Source organism: Giraffa tippelskirchi, chromosome 10 (genome assembly GCF_054371585.1).
Source record: "Giraffa tippelskirchi isolate mGirTip1 chromosome 10, T2T-mGirTip1v1.2.pri, whole genome shotgun sequence".
NCBI lineage: Eukaryota > Metazoa > Chordata > Mammalia > Artiodactyla > Giraffidae > Giraffa > Giraffa tippelskirchi.
Window position 1 is genome coordinate 80,974,937 of NC_137284.1, and position 22,487 is coordinate 80,997,423.

The 22,487-nt window shown below is 38.2% G+C and overlaps 1 protein-coding gene across 10 annotated transcripts in view; it reads right to left on the reverse strand.

Moving 5' to 3' along the window:
* Positions 1-22,487, reverse strand: part of LOC145524398 (uncharacterized) — a 1,208,145-nt gene that overhangs the window by 196,946 nt on the left and 988,712 nt on the right. For 4 of the 10 annotated variants that reach the window (XR_014067473.1, XR_014067475.1, XR_014067478.1 and 1 more), the window contains one exon: positions 12,544-12,685. The exons of 5 other annotated variants lie outside the window; for them this stretch is intronic. The gene's annotated coding sequence lies outside the window, so the exon portion shown is untranslated. Of the gene's footprint in view, positions 1-11,116; positions 12,725-22,487 lie in introns of those variants that run through there. One more of the 10 variants, XR_014067467.1, reaches the window with a different exon arrangement.

Consider the following 22,487-nt stretch of genomic DNA (forward strand, 5'->3'; position numbering starts at 1 on the left):
GACTTGTGTCCCATTCTTTATGTGTTACTGATGCAAGGGAAATTCTTCTTTCCTAACTCAAATACAGTCTTGAAATTTGTGCTGATAATTTTCAGGCAAGTATTGTATATTTTTACACTCATTTGTGTACTCACAAAAATAATGTATTGTTCTGTGTATTCTAAGAATTTACATTAATGAAACTTGGTACATCTCCAACTTGATATTTGCATCCAATAGTCTACTACAGAGATGAAGGTGTCCTGATACATACAGATGTTTATTATATTTCATTACATGAACTAATCAGAGTTATTTAGCCACATGTTTTTGTTGTTTAATCAGTAATTGTATCTGACTCTTTCAAGACCCTATGGACTGTAGCCTGCAAGGCTCCTCTGTCCATGGGATTTCCCAGGCAAAAATCCTGGAGTGGGTAGCTGTTCCCTTCTTTAGGGGATCTTCCTGACCCAGGGATCAAACCTGCATCTCCTGCAATAGCAGGTTGATTCTTTACCACTGAGCCACCTGAGAAGCCGATTTAGTCACATACAATGAAACAACTCCACTTTTAGATAAATTACATATCAAAACATGCCAGTTGTTTATGCAATTCATCTTCACACATTCTGTCTCAAGGTGAGGTAAGTAAAAAGGAAGACTTGAAGTCATTACCACTTCATTTTACTATCTTCTCTTTTTTATATTTAAGTAGGAAATACTTTTTAGTACCACCACTGTGGTTATTTTTATTTAAGGATAGTTAAGATATGAACTCCATGACTATAAATTGCAGGTAGGTAAATCAAGAACTTAATCTCTCTCCAGCCTCAGATTGCAATGCAGTTTGTACCACACATGTCAGAAATGCACACTGCACTGGCTCTTAAAGCCATAATTTAAATCAGATCCAATCAGTCATGGTGTTATCACAGGCTGGTGTAGATATCATGTGGACCTGGAGTGCAAGAATAATTCTTGAACATAAAGAATATTTGGTATAACACACTGTATGATGCAGGAGCGGAGGCTGCACAGCAGAGGAGGGGCCTGAGAGAAGATACCCCACATCCACGATCAGGAGCGGCAGCCGAGGGGAGTTACCCCACATTCAAGGTCAGGAGCGGGGGCATGAGGAGATACCCCACGTCCAAGGTCAGGAGCAGCAGCTACACTTTGCTGGAGCAGCCGTGAAGAGATACCCCACATCCAAGGTAAGAGAAACCCAAGTAGGAGGGTAGGCGCTGAGAGAGGCATCAGAGGGCAGACAGACTGAAACCACAATCACAGAAAACTAGCCAATCTGATCACATGGACCACAGCCTTGTCTAACTCAATGAAACTAAGCCATGTTGTGCGGGCCACCCAAGACGGACGGGTCATGGTGGAGAGGTCTGACAGAATGTGGTCCACTGGAGAAGGGAATGGCAACCCACTTCAGTATTCTTGCCTTAAGAACCCCATGAATAGTATGAAAAGGCAAAAAGATAGGACACCGAAAGATGAATTCCCCAGGTCAGTAGGTGCCCAATATGCTACTGGAGATCAGTGGAGAAATAACTCCAGAAAGAATGATGGGATGGAGCCAAAGCAAAAACAATACCCAGTTGTGGATGTGTCTGGTATACAAGCAAGGTCTGATGCTGTAAAGAGCAATACTGCATTGGAACTTGGAATGTTAGGTCGATGAATCGAGGCAAATTGGAAGTGGTCAAACAGGAGACGGCAAGAGTGAACATTGACATTCTAGGAATCAGCGAACTAAAATGGACTCGAATGGGTGAATTTAACTCAGATGACCATTATATCTACTACTGTGAGCAGGAATCCCTTAGAAGAAATGGAGTAGGCATCATAGTCAACAAAAGAGTCTGAAATGCAGTACTTGGATGCAACCTCAAAAACAACAGAATGATCTCTGTTCGTTTCCAAGGGAAACCATTCAGTATCACGGGAATCCAAGTCTATGCCCTGACCAGTAAGACTGAAGAAGCTGAAGTTGAATGGTTCTATGAAGACCTACAAGACCTTTTAGAACTAACACCCCCAAAAGATGCCCATTTCATTATAGGGGACTGGAATGCAAAGGTAGGAAGTCAGGAAACACCTGGAAGTAACAGGCAAATTTGGCCTTGGATACAGAATGAAGCAGGGCAAAGGCTAATAGAGTTTTGCCAAGAGATTGCACTGGTCATAGCAAACACCCTCTTCCAACAACACAAGAAAAGACTCTACACATGGACATCACGAGATAGCCAATACTGAAAACAGATTGATTATATTCTTTGCAGCCAAAGATGGAGAAGCTCTATACAGTCAGCAAAAACAAGACTGGGAGCAGACTGTGGCTCAGATCATGAACTGCTTATTGCCAAATTCAGACTTAAATTGAGAAAGTAGGGAAAACCACTGGACCATTCAGGTATGACCTAAATGAAATCCCTTATGATTATACAGTGGAAGTGAGAAATAGATTTAAGGGACTAGCTCTGATAGACAGATGGCCTGATGACAATGGATGGAGGTTTGTGACATTGTAAAGGAGACAGGGATCAAGACCATCCCCATGGAAAAGGAATGCAAAAAAAGCAAAATGGCTGTCTGAGGAGGCCTTACAAATAGCTGTGAAAAGAAAAGAAGCAAAAAGCAAAGGAGAAAAGTAAACATATACCCATTTGAATGCAGAGTTCCAAAGAATAGCAAGGAGAGATAAGAAAGCCTTCCTCAGCGATCAATGCAAAGAAAGAGGAAAACAATAGAATGGGAAAGACTAGAGATCTCTTCAAGCAAATTAGGAATACCAAGGGAACATTTGAAACAAAGATGTGCTCAATAAAGAACAGAGATGGTATGGACCTAACAGAAGCAGAAGATATTAAGAAGAGGTGGCAAGAATACACAGAAGAACTGTACAAGAAGATCTTCATGACCCAGATAATCATGATGGTGTGATCACTCACCTGGAGCCAGACATCCTGGAATGTGAAGTCAAGTGGGCCTTAGGAAGCATCACTATGAACAAAGCTAGTGGATGTGATGGAATTCTAGTTGAGCTATTTCAAATCCTCAAAGATGATGCTGTGAAGGTGCTGCACTCAATATGCCAGCAAATTTGCAAAACTCTGCAGTGGCCACAGGACTGGAAAATGTCGGTTTTCATTCCAATCCCTAAGAAAGGCAATGCCAAAGAATGCTCAAACTACCGCATAATTGCACTCATTTCACACGCTCAGAGTCAGACGCGACTAAGAAGCTTCACTTTCACTTTTCACTTTTCACTTTCATGCATTGGAGAAGGAAATGGCAACCCACTCCAGTGTTCTTGCCTGGAGAATCCTGGGGATAGGGTCACCTTGTGGGCTGCCATCTATGGGGTTGCACAGAGTCAGACAAGACTGAAGCAACTTAGCAGCAGCAGCAGCACAGGCTAGTAAAGTAATGCTCTAAATTCTCCAAACCAGGCTTCAGCAATACGTGAATCATGAACTTTCAGATGTTCAGGATGGTTTTAGAAAAGACAGAGGAGCCAGAGATCAAATTGCCATCATCCGCTGAATCATTGAAAAAGCAAGAGAGTCCCAGAAAAACATCTATTTCTGCTTTATTGTCTATGCCTTGACTGTGTGGATCACAATAAACTGTGGAAAATTCTTCAAGAGATGGGAATACCAGATCACCTGACTCGCCTCTTGAGAAATCTGTGTGCAGGCCAGGAAGCAACAGTTAGAACTGGACATGGAACAACAGACTGGTTCCAAATAGGAAAAGGAGTATATCAAGGCTGTATATTGTCACCCTGCTTATTTAACTTATATGCAGAGTACCTCATGAGAAATGCTGGGCTGGAAGAAGCACAAGTTGGAATCAAGATTTCTGGGAGATATATCAATAACGTCAGATATGCAGATGACACCACACTTATGGCAGAAAGCAAAGAATAACTAAAGAGCCTCTTGATGAAAATGAAAAAGGAGTGTGAAAAAGTTGGCTTAAAACTCAACATTCAGAAAACTAAGATCATGGCATCTGGTCCCATCACTTCATGGGAAATAGATGAGGAAACAATGGAAACAGTGAGAAACTTTATTTTGGGGGGCTCCAAAATCACTGCAGACGGTGACTGAGGCCATGAAATTAAAAGATGCTTACTCCTTGGAAGGAAAGTTATGACCAACCAGGACAGCTTATTAAAAAGCAGAGACATTGCTTTGTCAACAAAGGTCCATCTAGTCAGTCCAGTTCAATCGCTCAGTCGTGTTTGACTCTTAGTGACCCCATGAATCGCAGCATGCCAGGCCTCCCTGTCCATCACCAACTACCAGAGTTTACCCAAACTCATGCCCATCAAGTTGGTGATGCCATCCAGCCACCTCAATTGGAAACCATATTGCCTGATTCTCTGAAAAACATTAATCTTTAATTTGCAATTTACATTTTATATGGTTTATCCTATTTCTCCTATCACTTCCAACAATTATTTGAGAAAGCTATAATTCGCAGGAAGTAATCTGAGTCACCTCCATGGTGGCTGATAGCAGAAGTACTGAAACACTGTCACTAGAGTTTCAAGTGAAGATTTCATTTTTTTCCTATATTAACATAAGTAATTTTTATTGATAGATGAGAAAACCTAATTTAAGACCTTCTACCCAAATGCTATTGTGAGATAGCATCATGGTTGGTTAAAAAAAAAATTCACTAGATAATGATACTTAAACCCTAAATGAGTACAAACAAATAATCCTCAAAATCAGTTATTTTAAGTCATTAGAATGTTGATATTGGCATGTAAACCTAACAATCTAAAATCCAAAAAAGCAACCTCCCCCTATTAGATGAGATCAATGGTAGATTTAATCTTTAACAGAGTAGTGTGAGGAGGAAGAAACAGCCCTAGATGCTGGTAAGAAGAAAACAACTGCAAATTTAACAAGATGACTGACTATATCCTAGGGTCAAAACAGAAGTGAGTCACTTGCTGCCAAGGGACAATAGGGGGCCTGAAGATATTGCAGGGTGTATGGGGGGAAAAGGAGAAAGCTACCAGGTTATATGAGGGCTACCCTGGTGGCTCAGTGGTAAAGAATCCTTCCCTGCCAAAGCAACAGATGTGGGTTCAATCCCTGGGTCGGGAAGATCCCTGGAGAAGGAAATGGCAACCCACTTCAGTTATTCTTGCCTGGGAAATCCCTTGGACAGAGGAATCTGGCAGGCTACCATTCAAGGGGTCCCAAAGAGTCAGACATGACTTAATAACTAAACAATAATCATGTTATATGAGTCTCACACAGCATCAGGCAGTGGTCCTGTAACAGAGCAGGATGAGCACAGCCCTTAGCAGATAGCCATTACTCTGCATCCTATTACTAGGCAACAGGTCTTTCTCAGCCATTGGTCAGTGCCTCAGTGGGCCCTGCCCAAAAGGAACTAACTGTCAGTGAGTGATGTTAGTTGTCCTGTTCAGGTATTGGTCAACACAGCAGTGGGCCCTGTCCACTGGTAACTGTCAATGAGGGACCCTGGGGAAGTGATTCAGTCAAGGTCAGTGGTGTGGTGATCATAAGTGGAGAGTGAGGCAAGAGGCAGATTCAGGCCTTCTCCTGGAGGCCCTCCAGTTTTTACTCCACCATGGGCCAGAAAGTGAGCTGGAGGGCCCAGGGAACAGACTGGTACTAAATCCTGCAGGGCTCCAGAGCCCTCACTCAGACCCTCCATTAGTTGTGGCCCAGGCCTTGAGGAGCAGTGACCCTCTCCCAATCCCTGTCTCTGCAACCTAACAGCAGTGGCCATCTGTCTTGGTCACAGCCTCTGAGATCTAGTCTCCCCATCTGGGCACTGTGAGGAGACTGAGGGCCAATTGGGTTGGATGCCTGACTCCTTCAGGGATGACAGCTAGGCAGGATATGGGAACCTGGTCCTGAAGGTGCTGCCAGCTGAGATCTGTCTCCTCTTAGCCAGCACTGGGATCTTGGAGAGTGTTGGGCCTTGGGACTTTCCCCTTTCTCTTTAGGACAGAGAATAACATTCATCTGGCAGAGGTTTACAGGAATATTGTTACCCGACCATGACCAGACCTCAAGAACAAAGGATCTGACACCGAGAAGTCTGCAACAACCACGCCTATCCTTCACGTTTTGCTTTTAAAGGGACTTGCTAAAAGCTTTTAGTAACTTTGGGGTTCTTAGAGCATGAGCCACCCACCTCTTTGTATGAATCTGTTCCAAACTTAATCCATTCCAGTCTCTTCAGAACAATAAATATTTCTCTGTTCCAAACTCCAATGTTTAGTACCGAAGGGCCTCATTGTGCATAGGGCACATGGACTTGCAATTTCAGTAACAGTCCTTTACCCTTCAGTCTTACACTATGCCTTGGCAAATGAAATGGCCTGAGTTTTTACGGAAAAACTATCATTTATAACAACTGTATTTTCCTTCATTCAATCTTTCTGACATTCAATCAAATATTACATTAAGAATGCAAGAACATAATGTTAAAATGATTTTTTTAGACTGAACATAAATAATCCATATAGAAAACTGATTCTGAGTAATGTCATGGATAATGCCTGGAAGAGCAAATATATGCTAAATCTAACAGTCCCTTTTCAAAAAAAAAAAAACTTTTCATAAATTAATAGTGGTACTCTTTAGTAACCCTCTTTCAATAGTTGATAGAGAAATAAGGCAAAAAGACTATTCAATGTATAGAAGATTTAACCAACTCTGCCAAAGAATTTGACTTAATTTATAATGACACACCCAATACTGGCAAAAACATAATTCTCCTCAAACATAATGAAACACTCAATGACATAAAGCATATGCTGGGCCGTAATACAAGTCACAAAATTTTTTTTAGGACGGAAATTGTACAGAGTATACTTTTGAACTATGATGGTATTAAATTATAAATCATTAACTATAATATATCTAGAGAATCTACACATGCTTGAAGATTACACAACACGCATCTAGTAGATCATGAGTCAAGAAAATATCTCAAATTAAAAAAAATTAGTTAAATGATGAAAACACAACTTGTTAAAATTTGCTTATAGCTGATAAGTGCTTAGATTTATATTATTATATGCAATAATAGATAAGGAAAAAGACATAAAATGAATGATATGAACTTTGACAGCAAGAAGCTAGATGAAGACTAACATAGAAGGAGGAAAATTATATGATAACTGTAAAAGATGCAGAAAAGACATTTGAGAAAATTCAACACCCATTCATGATAAAACTTTTAAGTAGGAATAACAGTGTTTTATTTTCAGCCTGATAAATTTGGGCTAAAAAGCAAAATTAAAGTAAAAAGTCCTACAGCTAATATCACATTTAATGGTAAAATGTAGACCACATTCCCCTATGATCAGGAGGAAGACAAGGCATTCAAGTCTTACCAGCATAATTCAGTATTGTACTGAAGGTCATAGTGAGTACAATGAAGCAAGAATAAGATATAAAAGATGAGAGCCTGGTGGGAGGTGGTGATAGAGTAAGATGCGGAGATCATCTTTCTTCCCAAAGATACATCAACAACACAGCTGCATGTGGAATAACTCCTACAGAGCACCTACTGAATGCTGGCGGAAAACCTCAGACTTATGAAAAGGCAAGTTAACCCCCACATAAAGTGGTAGGGAAACAACATTAAGAGAAAAAAGAGACCAAGGAAATTGGACGGGTCCTGCATCTTGGGGAGGGAGCTGTGAAGGAGAAGTTTCTGCACACTCTCAAGAGTGTAGGGACATAAACTCAGAGGGGAACACAGTAACAGGTGTCCAGAAGGCAATACAGAGAGAACTCACCACAGAGATCACTGCCTATGCACTCCCTAGCAAAGAAGCTGTTTTGCACGTCCACCTCAGAGAGTGGGGGTGGCTGCTGATGCTTGGGGTTCAGACTCCAGGGAGAGGACTGGGGTGGACTGCCTGAAGATACTCTGAGCAAGTTAGTACAACAAAGACAAGGGAGTCCAAGGAAAAGCCTAGGCCTGCCAGAGAGGCAGGAGACCCTAACTCTGCAGACCTCTAACTCTATGTGTTCTCACAGGACCCCACTTTCATGACTGCCACAGCTGGGACTAGCCAGCTGCTGTCTGTGAACCCAGGGGTGGACACAGCCATAGACCTGTCGCCACTAAGGCTGGCACAAATGCCAGAGGCGGGGGCGAGACAAAGCTGGGGTCTGAAATCCCAGAAGCTGGCATGATGGCTGCAGCAGCCGTGGCCCAGCAGTGAACAGGTGCAGGTCACTACCCAAAACTTCCCGGGAGCCTCTGCAGCTTAGCTCTTCCAAGAGACCCATGACATAGGGCCAGTTTCTCTGGGAGAGTGCACAACCCAACGCAGACTGCAGCAACTTCCAGCAGGTCTCTAAAAGATCTCCACCACCGCAGGCACTCCCCACACAGCCTAATTTTGGGTGCCATACCTCTCTCTCTCCCCAGCCCAACTGAGCAAGTTAGCCCTAATAACCCTTAGCCTTCGCTCCCTCTTGTTTGGTCAGGGAACAGATGTTGGAGGGCAGCCTACAAGCAGAGGTGGGGCCAAAACCAAAGAGAAACACTAGGGACTGCGACCAAAGAGGAAGAGAATGCACCTCTACAGCAGCAGGTACCTGGATTGAATCCTCACAATTAGGTAGATACTGTGGACTTTGGAGGCAAGTACAAGCTGGAGTAAGGCCAGATTGGAGTCGGGGTTAACCCCACAGTGCCCACAGTAGGTCCAGAGACCTTCCTAGAAAGAGTGGAGGACTTTTTGGGTAGGCAGACTGACTGGAGCTCACTATGTGGTAAGGATAATTGAACTCAGAGGATAGTATTTTTCTTACTACTACTACTCTCTCTCTACTTTTTGTTTGTGTTGTTTCATTCCTATTCCTTTTTTAGTAATCCTTTATAATTTGTTCTTTTCCCTTTTTTTAATGCTTTTATTTTATTTTTAAATAAACTCATTTTCTTTTTTCCTATTTCTGCAATATCTTTTCATTATACTTCATTTTCCTCCATGTTTCTGTTTTATCTTTTTGCTACGCTAGTTTTTAGTGTTTGTTTTCATTTATGGGTTTGTTTATTGTTTTCCCTGCTCTCTTTTTTGTTTCCTCTATATATTCTTTTTTTTTTTTCTTTTTGTGCGTATGAGTCTGTGAGCTTCTTCATGCATTCCTGTCTGATTAATGTTGCTTTTTTTGTCTTGGGGCTTTTCTTTTTTGTTTGTTTATATTTCTTATTTTATTTTTCCCTTCTGTGCTGTGTGGCTTCTGAAGTCTTGGTGCTTCAGCAAGGCATTAGGCCTGAACCTCTGAGGCGGGAGACCTGAGTCCAAGAAGAGGGTTCACCAGAGAATTCTCAACCCCATGGAATATTAGTGAACAAGAGCTCTCCATCTCAACACTAAGACCTGGCCCCACTCAAAGGCCAAGTTACAGTGCCAGACACTACATCCCAAACAATTATCAAAACAGGAACACAACCCTACCCATTAGCAGACAGGCTGCCCAAAGTCATCCAAAGCTCACAGATACCCTATAACAGCAGTGGACACAACACTGCCTTTTATAGAGACAAGATCCAGCTCCACCTATCAGAATATAGACACTACTACCTCCAGACCAGGAAACCATCACAAGGCACTGGGCCAACCTCACTTCTGGGGGCAGATTCTGTAAGTAAGAGGAGCTACAACCCTGCAGTCTGTGGAAAAAAGATTCCAACCAAAGTAAATTAAACAGAATGAAAAGACAGAGAAACATGCAGCAGATGAAGGAGCTTGGGAAAAATCCTCCAGACCAAATAAATGAGGAAATAGGCAGTCTACCTGAAAAAGAATTCAGAGTAATGCTGATAAAGATCATCCAAAAAAAAAAGATGATCCAAAACCTCAGAAATAAAATAGAGGCACACATATACAGAATGGAAGCATGGATTCAGAAGATACAAGAAATATTTAACAAGGACCTAGAAGAAATAAAAAACAATCAACAATGAACAACATAATATCTGAAATAAAAAATACATGAGAGGGAACCAATAGCAGAATAACTGAGGCAGAAGAATGGGTAAGTGAGCTGGAAGATAAAATGGTAGAAGTAACCTGAAGCAGGGCAGATTAAATAAAGAAAAAAGAATGAAAAGAAATGAGCACACTCTCAGAGACCTCTGGAACAAACATTAAACACACACACAATTAAACACACACAAATTTTAGTGGTCCCAGGGGAAGAAGAGAAAAGAAAGAGCATAAGAAAATATTTGAGGATATTATAGTTGAAAACATCCCTAACATTGGAAAGAAAATAGCCACCCAAGTTCAGGAAGCCCAGATAGTCCCATACAAGATAAAACCAAAGAGAATCACGCCAAGACATGTATTAATCAAACTAACAAAAATTAAACACAAAGAAAAAAAAATATTAACAGCAGCAAGGGAAAAAGAAACAAATAACATGCAAGGAAATCCCCATAAGGTTAACAGCTGATCTTTCAGCAGAAACTCTGCAGGCCTTAAGGGAGTGGCAGGAAATACTTAAAGTGATGAGAGGAAAAACCTACAACCATCTCATACCAGTCAGAATGGCTGCTATCCAAAAGTCTACAAACAGTAAATGCTGGAGAGGGTGAGGAGAAAAGGGAACCCTCTTACATTGTTGTTGGGAATGCAAACTAGTACAGCCACTATGGAGAACACTGTGGAGATTCCTTAAAAAACTAGAAATAGAACTGCCATACGACCCAGCAATCCCACTGCTGGGCATACACACCGAAGAAACCAGAATTGAAAGAGACAGATGTACCCCAATGTTCATCACGGAACTGTTTACAATAGCCAGGACATGGAAGCAACCTAAATGTCTATCAGCAGATGAATGGGTAAGAAAGCTGTGGTGCATACACACAATGGGATATTACTCAGCCATTAAAAAATACATTCAAATCAGTTCTAATGAGGTGGATGAAACTGGAGCCTATTATACAGAGTGAAGTAAGTCAGAAAGAAAAACACCAATACAGTATACTAATGCATATATATGGAATTTAGAAAGATGGTAACAATGACCCTCTATGCGAGACAGCAAAAGAGACACAGATGTAAATAACAGACTTTTGGACTCTGTGGGAGAAGGCAAGGGTGGGATGATTTGAGAGAATAGCATTGAAACGTGTATATTATCATATGTGAAACAGATTGCCAGTCAAGGTTTGATGCATGAGACAACGTGCTCAGGGCTGGTGCACTGGGATGATGAGGGATGGGATGGGGAGGGGGGTGGGAGGGGGGTTCAGGATAGGGAACACATGTACACCCATGGCTGATTCATGTCAATGTATGGGACAAACCACTACAATATTGTAAAGTAATTAGCCTCCAATTAAAACAAATAAATTAATTTAAAAGACTAAAAAAAAAAAGAGAGATTACTTTACCCAGAAAAAATTGCATTCAGATTTGAAAGTGAAATCAAAAGCTTTACGGATAAGCCAAAGTTAAGAGAATTCAGCACCACCAAACCAGTTATAGAACAAAGGCTAAAGGAATTTCTCTAGATAGGAAACACAAAAGAAAGAACACATCTACAAAAACCCAAATCAACAAAGTAAATGGGAATAAGATCATAGCTATCAATAATTACCTTAAATGTAAATGGATTAAATATTCAAACCAAAAGACACAGACTGGCTGAATGGATACAAAAACCAGACCCTATGTATGCTGTCTATACACATCTCAGACCAAGGGACACATACAGACTGAAAGTTAGGGGATGGAAAAAGACATTCCTTGCAAAAGGAAATTAAGGCAAAAGCAGCAATACACATATCAGATAACACAGACTTTAAAATAAAAACCATTACAAAAGAAAGGAAGGACACTACATAATAATCAAGGGATCAATCCAAGAAGATTTAACAATTATAAATATATATGTACCCTACATAAGAGCACCTCAATACATAAGGCAAATGCTGACAACCATAGAAGGAGAAGTCAACAGTAACACAATTATAGTGGGAAACTTTAACACTCCACTCACACCAGTGGACAGATCATCTGGAGAGAAAATTAATAAGTAAACACAAGACTTAAATGGACAAGACTGACCTAATGATAACTATAGGACATTACATCCAAAAACAGCAAGAGACATTTTTTTCTCAAGTGCACATGGAACATTCTTCAGTATAGATCACATCTTGGGTCACAAATTAAGCCTTGGTAAACTTAAGGAAACTGAAGTTTTATCAAGCATTTTTTTTTCTGACCACAAGGCTGTAGGATTTGATATCAATTATAGGAAAAATAAAACTGTAAAAAACACAAACACACGGAGGCTAAACAATATGCTTCTAAACAGCCCAGGGGTTGCTGAAGCAACCAAGCAAGTTCAGCTCAGTTCAGTCGCTCAGTCTTGTCCAACTCTGCGACCTCATGGACTGCAGCACTCCAGGCCTCCCTGTCCATCACCAACTCCCAGAGCCTACTCAAACTCACGTCCATCATATCAGTGATGCCATCCAACCATCTCATCCTCTATTATCCCCTTCTCCTCCTACCTTCAATCTTTCCCAGCATAAGGGTCTTTTCCAGTGAGTTGGTTCTTTGCATCAGGTGACCAAAGTATTGGAGTTTCAGCTTCAACATCAGTCCTTCCAATGAATATTCAGGACTGAATTCAAAGAGGAAGTCAGAAAATACCTAGAAACAAATGATAAGGAAAACACGACAGTTCAAAACCTACAAGATGCAGTAAAAGCAGTGCTAAGAGGGAAGTTTATAGCAATAAAATCTAGCTCAAAAAGCAAATAAAGAAACTGGGAAAATGTCAAGGAAGAACAAAAAGCCCCAAAGTTAGTAGAAGGAAAGAAATCATAACGATCAGAGCAGAAATTAAAAGAAATGAAGGAGACAATAGCAAAGATCAAAAAAAAAAAATTAAATAAATAAAAGCTGGTTGTTTGAGAAGATACATAAAATTGACAAGCCATTAGCCAGACTGATCAAGAAGAGAGAAGACTAAGATCAATAAAATTAGACATGAAAAAGGAGAAGTTACATCAGACAACACAGAAATACAAATCAGCATAAGAGACTACTACTACACATAACTATATATGCCAATAAAATGGACAACCTGGAAGGAATGGACAAATTCCTAGAAAAGCACAACTTTTCAAGACTGAACCAGGAAGAATTAGAAAGTAAGAGATAAATCACAGGCACCAAAATTGAAACTGTGAACAAAATCTTCCAACAAAGACCCAGGACTAGAGGGCTTCACAGGCAAATAGTATCAAACATTTAGAGAAGAGCTAACACCTATCCTGCTCAAACTGTTTCAAAACATTGCAGAAGGAGGAAAACTCCCAAACTCAGTCTATGAAGTCACCATCACCCTGATACCAAATCCAGACAAAGACATCACACACACACACACACATACACACACACACACACAAAGAAAAGCATAGGCCAACATCACTGATGAACATAGATGCAAAAATCCTCAATTCTAGCAAACAGAATTGAACAACACATTAAAAGAATTACACACCGTGATTAAGTGGGGTTTTTCCCAGGGACGCCAAGATTCTTCAAAATAAGCAAATCAATCAATGAGATACACCATATTAACAAATCAAAAGGTAAAATCCATATGATCATTCAATAGATGCAGAGAAAGCTTTCAACAAAATTCAACACCCATTTATGATACATATATACAAAAAAAAGCTCTTCAGAAAATCACAGAAGGAACATACTTCAATATAATAAAGACCATATAAGACAAACCCTCAGCAAACATTATTCTCAATGGTGAAAAAATGAAAGCACCCTTCTAAGATTAGGAACAAGACAAGAGTGCCCACTCTCACCACTATTATTCAATACAGATTTGGAAGTTCTAGCCATGACAAACAGAGCAGAAAAAGAAAAGGAATCTAGATTGCAAAAGAAGTAAAACTCTCACTGTTTGCAGATGATATATATTATACATAGAATACCCTAAAAATGCCACCAAAAATCTACTAGAGCATATCAATATATTTAGCAAAGTCACAGGATGTAAAATTAATATGCAGAAATCCCTTGCATTCCTATATAGTAACAATGAAAAATTAGAAAGAAAAATTAAGGAAATAATCCCATTCATCATTGCAACAAAATAATAAAATACCTAGGAATAAACCTACCTCACGGAGCCTAGTGGGCTGCCGTCTATGGGGTCGCACAGAGTTGGACACGACTGAAGCGACTTAGCAGCAGCAGCAGCAGCAGCAGCAAGAAACAAAAGTTTTCTGAATTCAGGAAACTATAAGACACTGATGAAACAAATCAAAGATAAGACAAACAGATGGAGAGATATATGCCATGTTCTTGGATCAGTTCAGTTCAGTTGCTCAGTCATATCCAACTCTTTGTGACCCCATGGGCTGCAGCACGCCAGGCTTCCCTGTCCATCACCAACTCCTGGAGCTAGAAGAATCAACATTGTCAAAATGTCTATACAACTCAAGGCAATATATGGATTCAATGTAACCATTATTAAATTACCAGTGGCACTTTTCACAGAAATAGAGCAAAAATCACAATTTGTATGGAAACACAAAATATCCCAAATAGCCAAAGTAATCCTAAGAAAGAAAACGGAGCTGGAGGAAATCAACCTCCCTGACTTCAGACTATACTACAAAGCCACAATCATTAAGACAGTATAGTACTGTCCACAGACCAACAGAACAAGATAGAAAGCCCAGAGATAAACCCACACAGCTATGGGCACCTCATTTTCAACAAAGGAGGCAAAAATATACAATGAAAAAAAGACAGCCTCTTCAGTAAATAGTGCTGGAAAAACTGGACAGCTACATGTTAAAGAGTGAGATTAAAACACTTCCTAACCCCATACACAAAAATAAACTCAAAAGAGATTAAAGACTTAAATGTAAGGCCAGAAACTATAAAGTTTTTAGAAGAAAACACACAGTACACTGTTTGACATAAATGGCAGCAAGATTCTCTCTGAGCCTCCTCTGAGATTAATGGAAATAAAAATAAAAATAAATGGGGCCTAATAAAACTTAAAAGCTTTTGCACAGCAAAGGAAACTATAAACTAGATGAAAAGACAACCCTCAGAATGGAAGAAAATACTTGCTAACAATGTGACTGACAAGGGGTTAATTTCCAAAATATACAAACAGCTCATATAGCTTAATATAAAAAATAACCCAATAAAAAAATGGGTAGAAGGCCTAAATAGGCATTTCTCCAAAGAAGACATACAGATAGCCAATAAACATACGGAAAGGTGCTCAACATCACTCACTATTAGAGAACTGCAAATGGAAACTACAATGAGGTATCACTTCACACCTCAGAATAGCCATCATCAAAAAACTTACAAACAATAAATGCTGGAGAGGATGTGAAGAAAAGGGAACCCTCCTGCACTGATAGTGGAAATGTCAACTGATACAGCCAATATGGAAAATACTATGGAGATTCCTTAAAAAACTAGGAAAAAATCAACCATATAATCCGACAATCGCACTACTGGACATGCATCTGAGAAAACCACAATTTTAAAATACACATATATCAAAAAAAATAAAAATTAAAAAAAATTAAAATACACATATATCCCAATATTCACTGCAGCAGTATTTACAATAGCCAGGACACGGCTGCAACCTAGATGTTCATCAACAGATGAATGTATAAAGAAGTGTGGTACATATGTATAATGAAATATTACTCAGCCATAAAAGGGAATGAATTTGAGTCAGTTGTAATTAACCTAGAGTCTCTTATATAGACTGAAATAAGTCAGAAAGAGAAAAACAAGAATCGTACATTAACACATATATATGGAATCTAGAAAAAATGATACTGATAAAAGTAGCAGAGAATGGACTGTGGACACAGCAGGGGAAGGGGAAGGTAAGTGTAGGATAAACTGAGAGAGTAGCATGGAGATACATGCACTATCATGTGTAAAAGAGTTAGTGGGAAGTTGCTGTATAACACAGGGAGCCCAGCCTGGTGCTCTGTGATGACCTAGTGGGGTAGAATGGTGGGAGGGGAGGAAGGCATGTGAGAGAGAAGATATATATATAATTGTGACTGATTCAGCATTTTTGTATGGCAGAAACCAACACAACATTGCAAAGCAATCTTCCACCAATTAAAAAATTTAAAAATTAATAAATATTGACATCATGAAAAGAAATAAAAGATGCATAGATTGAAAGGAAAGAAGTAAAAGTACCTTTATTTTTAGATGACTTAAATTATGTACTCAGAAATTTTAAGAAGCCTATATTAAAAAAAGGCCACAGACAAAAAAAGAAAACCAGCTCTACCATGTGAATTTAGTAATATCACAGATACACAGTCAAAATATAAAATTAACTTGAACTTCTAAATATGAATATCTGGAAAATGAAATTTAACACTCATATAATGCTATGATATCAAAAAAATTATATATATACATTTATGGTTAAATTTAACAAAAGTCATTCAAAGAAAAAGTTAGAGTGTCTGTGTAAATAAAAAAAATAAAATATTCTTGGACTTGAAAACTCAAAATTTAAGATATAGTTTCTTTCCAGATTAATGTAGAACAAGAATCAACAATTCTTTCATTCTGAAGAGGAATAACAAATATTTTAACCTCTACAAGCCATATGATCTCTGTCACAATTATTCAACATATCATAGCAAGTGTTAGCACAGAAACATGGGATGTGTAAATGAGAAACATGGGATGTGTAAATGAATGAGCACAGTCTTGTTTTGATAAAAGTTTAATTATAAACACTGTGGTCAAATTTGACTTTAGAGTCCTGCTTGTCAATACTAGATCAATTTAAAAAATCTATTAATAGGTCTTGGGATAGATTTTGACAATATGATGCTAAAATTTTATTTGAAATCCAAATGACCTACAAAAATCAAGTGATCTTGAAAATAAGGACAAAATTGGAGACCTAAAAGGATCTGGCTTCCATACTTGATTATAGATATCATAATAAAGATAGTATGGTTTCAGAAAAGAATAAACACATAGATTAATAGTTAACAAGTGTGAAGCCATATACCAACACATAAACAGTTAATTTTCAATGAGATTGTCAAAGAAATTCACTAAGGAAAAAAATAATCCCTTGATAAATGGTACTGAGACAATTATATATTTACCTAGTTTTAAAAATTAAAAATGTGATAAAAAGCTTTGACCTCTATTGTATACTATACATAAAAGTTAATTGGAAATGAATCATAGTGCTAAATATAAAACCATAACTTGAAAACTTCTATAAAAAACACAGAAAGTAGCTTTGTAAATGTGGGATAAAATTTCCATAAAAATGCCACATAAGAAAAAAAGTTTCAGAAGATACTGATAAATTTTACTTTATCAAAATTAAAAATTTCTGAACATCAAAATCCATCATTAAATATGCAAACATTTCAGAGTACTGTGAACATACCTGTAATATACATATTAAATAGGAACTTGATTCTAGAGTATACAACTCTTCAAACTCAATAATAAAAATAAACAATCTAATATAACATGGGTAAAGCCTTAAACAGAAGTTTCATGAATAAACATATATATAATCACTAAGCATAAAACTTGCTCAACATTATTAGTCACTGGGGAAATGCAAATTACCAAGAGATAACATTATACAATCACTATAGTGGCTAAGAAGAAAAAGATTAACAACATGAAATGTTACAGAGAATGTGGAGAAATTGGTCTTATACATGGTTTGGGGGAATGTAAAATTTGCAAGCACTTTGGAAAACTGTTAGGCAATATCTTAAAATATGGTAAGTACCTTTACTCATCAATTTTACTCCAGTAATATGAAAATACATGTCTCCAAAAAGCCTTGTGTATCAGTATTTAAACAAAGTTAGTTCATGATAGTGAGAATTGGACACAGTCCAAGTGTCCATCAATAGGACAATGGAAAAAGTTTGTGATCATCATACACCATTAAAGTTAAAAAATAGATAAACTAATTTAAATAAAAAATACAAATATTAAAAATTGCCAACTAATGATATATGTAAATACATGGATAAATATAAAAACATTAAGTTGAGAAAAATTCAATTACAAAACAGTATACACCCTATGATTCCCTTCATATGAAGTTCTAGAAAAGGCAGTAAATAAAAATAACCTACAGTGCTAGCAATCAGATTTGATTGCTTTTACATCAGGGAAGAATAAACTGGAAAAGGGCATGAGGAATCTTTCTTGAGTAATGGCAATGTTCTATGTTTTTAAAGTTATGTGGCTTTCACTGAGTAAATCCATTGTCAAAACTGACCAAACAGTACATCTAAAATCTGTGCAACTCACCTAAAATCTGTGCAACTCAAATATGCATATACTACAGCTCAAAAAAAATCCAAGAAATAGGAACCAAGCTGATTTTTAAAAAGAATATTAAGAAGATTAACAAAAACAAAGAAAAAAGAAAAAACAATTTAAGGTTCTTATTCTCATTTTCTCCTGCATACACACACATATACTCTACATATATCTATACACATATGTAAATAAAACCTTTGGTAATAATTTATGTGGTGTTTCCTAATTTATCTATAACTCAGAACCTTAATAACAGATAAAGTTAATGATTTCAGACTCCTGGCCTCAAATGAAAATGACTATAATAGCTATTAACCCACTTGCTAAATAATATATACTATACTCTTCTTAGTAAAATTGCTTAAGAAATCAAATGATACAGCTAAAATTGTTGAATGCTTGAAGAAAGCAAATAAAGAAACAATTTAACTTGCAATGAAAGAAAGTGTTATATAGATTTATAGATTACAACTCTATGGGACAATCAGATGGTTATTGGTAGCACATAAATATAAATACTGAATACTTTTTTACATAGAGTTAGTAGCACCAACCTTTTCCACATAAATCAAACATTATCTAACTCTGTTAAACCATTACTACGATAAATATTTTTTTTCATGACTGTTCTCTATTCCTTTCTGCACTTCCAAGGGAAACTCTTATACGGCCAAATCGGCCTAGTCATCAGAGTCAAACACAGTTCCTAGCTCAATATAGGAGTTTTAAACTTAGTTAAAATAAAACGTAAGGGAAAATCAGTCATTCCCGAATCCAAGGTACAAAAGAACAAGATCTTCTTTTTTTTTTTTAAGAATCAAATATAAAGATATGGACCAAACAGCAAAAGCCATGTGAGGAGAATTTAGAGATCATAGTGGTTTAGAAAAACCTTGAAGAACTCTGTAGCGGCCAAGAAAAAATTTGATCTGCAGAGTTGTATATAATTTTAATAGCTCAAATAATAATATGAACCTTTAATGTGAAAATGTTTATACAAATACAGCCTGAAATACAGTTACTGACTTGAATATCTAGCTATCAGTTCAGTCCAGTTCAGTTCAGTCGCTCAGTCGTGTCCGACTCTCTGCAACCCCATGAATTGCAGCACACCAGGCCTCTCTGTCCATCACCAACTCCCGGAGTCTACCCAAACCCATGTTCATCGAGTCGGTGATGCCATCCAACCATCTCATCCTCTGTCGTCCCCTTCTCCTCCCACCCCCAATCCTACCCAGCATTAGGGTCTTTTCCAATGAGTCAACCCTTTGCATGAGGTGGCCAAAGTATTGGAGCTTCAGCTTCAACATCAGACCCTCCAATGAACACCCAGGATTGATCTCTTTTAGGATGGATTGATTGGATCTCCTTGCAGTCCAAGGGACTCTCAAGAGTCTTCTCCAACACCACAGTTCAAAAGCATCAATTCTTCGGCGCTCAGCTTTCTTCACCGTCCAACTCTCACATCCATACATGACCACTGGAAAAACCATAGCCTTGACTATACGGACTTTTGTTGGCAAAGTAATGTCTCTGCTTTTAAACATGCTATCTAGGTTGGCCATAACCTTCCTTCCAAGGAGTAAGCATCTTAATTTCATGGCTGTAGTCACCATCAGCAGTGATTCTGGAGCCCAAAAAAGTAAAGTCTGACACTGTTTCCACTGTTTCCCCATCTATTTCCCATGGAGTGATGGGACCAGATGCCATGATCTTAGTTTTCTGAGCGTTGAGCTTTAAGCCAACTTTTTCACTCTCCTCCTTCACCTTCATCAAGAGGCTCTTTAGCTCTTCTTCACTTTCTGACATAAGGGTGGTGTCATCCGCATATCTGAGGTTATTGATATTTCTCCCGGCAATCTTGATTCCAGCTTGTGTTTCTTCCAGCCCAGCATTTCTCATGATGTACTCTGCATATAAGTTAAATAAGCAGGGTGACAATATACAGCCTTGACATACTCCTTTTCCTATTTGGAACCAGTCTGTTGTTCCATGTCCAGGTCTAACTGTTGCTTCCTGACCTGCATACAGGTTTCTCAAGAGACAAGTCAGATGGTCTGGTATTCCCATCTCTTTCAGAATTCTCCACAGTTTATTGTGATCCACACAGTCAAAGGCTTTGGCATAGTCAATAAAGCAGAAATAGATGTTTTTCTGGAACTCTCTTGCTTTTTCGATGATCCAGCGGATATTGGCAATTTGACCTCTGGTTCCTCTGCCTTTTCTAAAACCAGCATGAACATCTGGAAGTTCACGGTTCACGTATTGCTGAAGCCTGGCTTGGAGAATTGTGAGCATTACTTTACTAGCATGTGAGATGAGTGCAATTGTGCGGTAGTTTGAGCATTCTTTGGCATTGCCTTTCTTTGGGATTGGAATGAAAACTGACCTTTTCCAATCCTGTGGCCACTGCTGAGTTTTCCAAATTTGCTGGCATATCGAGTGCAGCACTTTCACAGCATCACCTTTGAGGATTTGAAATAGCTCAACTGGAATTCCATCACTTCCACTAGCTTTGTTCGTAGTGATGCTTTCTAAGGCCCACTTGACTTCACATTCCAGGATGTCTGGCTCTAGGTGAGTGATCACACCATCGTGATTATCTGGGTCGTGAAGATCTTTTTTGTACAGTTCTTCTGTGTATTCTTGCCACCTCTTCTTAATATCTTCTGCTTCTGTTAGGTCCATACCATTTCTGTCCTTTATCAAGCCTATCTTTGCATGAAATGTTCCTTTGGTATCTCTAATTTTCTTGAAGAGGTGTCTAGTTTTTCCCAATCTGTTGTTTTCCTCTATTTGTTTGCACTGATCGCTGAGGAAGGCTTTCTTATCTCTCCTTGCTATTCTTTGGAACTCTGCATTCAGATGAGAATATCTTTCCTTTTCTCCTTTGCTTTTCGCTTCTCTTCTCTTCCCAGCTATCTGTAAGGCCTCCTCAGACAGCCATTTTGCTTTTTTGCATTTCTTTTCCATGGGGATTTTCTTGATCCCTGTCTACAGATGTCTAATACTGCTAGTGAATGCATGAACATTCCTGAGATTGCATTAAGTCAACTCTCCAAGGACTCAACCATACTTATTATGTTCACAAATATAGAGTGACAGACAGACCACCTTGTCTTAGAGTGAAGCCATGGTACAGTAATTTGTAAATGGATTTAAATAGCAATGGGGCAGCTCTGGACATTTACTTACAAGTTTCAACTAAGGATAGGTATTTCACAAGACAAATAGAATTGCCTCCTAAATTCTTACCTAGTCTGCATTTTGCTATTCTTAACCAGAAATATCAGTATTCACAGCAGAGACTACACATTTCCAAATTTTGACATTAATTAGCATGAAGACATTTCTTCATTGACAGTTGTGAATGTTTTGGTAAGCCATGCAATTAAATTTCATGAATATAAAGCAGTGTAAAAATTTTTTCTTTTCCATAGAGTTAACGAATTTTATAATTTTTTAATAGTTTTATTAATAATTGTAGCTCTCCATATATCAAATTTTTACTGAATAGCATTCTATAACTTAAAAACTCAGGTCAAGAACTGTGTGGGTTTTTTTTAATAAATTTATTTATTTTAGTTGAACTGTGTTTTTATTTTTGTCTAACAGATGTACACATACTGTATGTTATATACAATGACAATCTCTGAAAAAGTCAATATAGAACCCAAGGGCTAATCATTTTTGTTTCTTAATCAGAAGACAAGTGCCCACGTACAAACACAAATAAAATTTAAGACTGGCCTCTGTATAGATAAGTGCCATTTTTACAAAAGCAAACAAAAATTCATTTGGGCAAGAAAAGTGAAAATTATGGCCATGTATTTGACAGTTAAATTGAAAATTTTAAATTTGTTCTTAAATCCATGTATATGTAGTAACAGGAAAAAAAAAAAAAACAACTAAGCTTCTGATCTCAAGGAGATTTTACTCTATATAAGGACACCAGCTGATACGTAAATCTTGAAGATGAAAACAAATGAAAATAAAATCAGGTGTTAGAATTGTGTGCAACACAGCAGATGGAAATGCTAGTACTTTCTTTGGGTCTTAAATGTCACTTACAACACAATTTGGGAAGCCAGATGCAGCT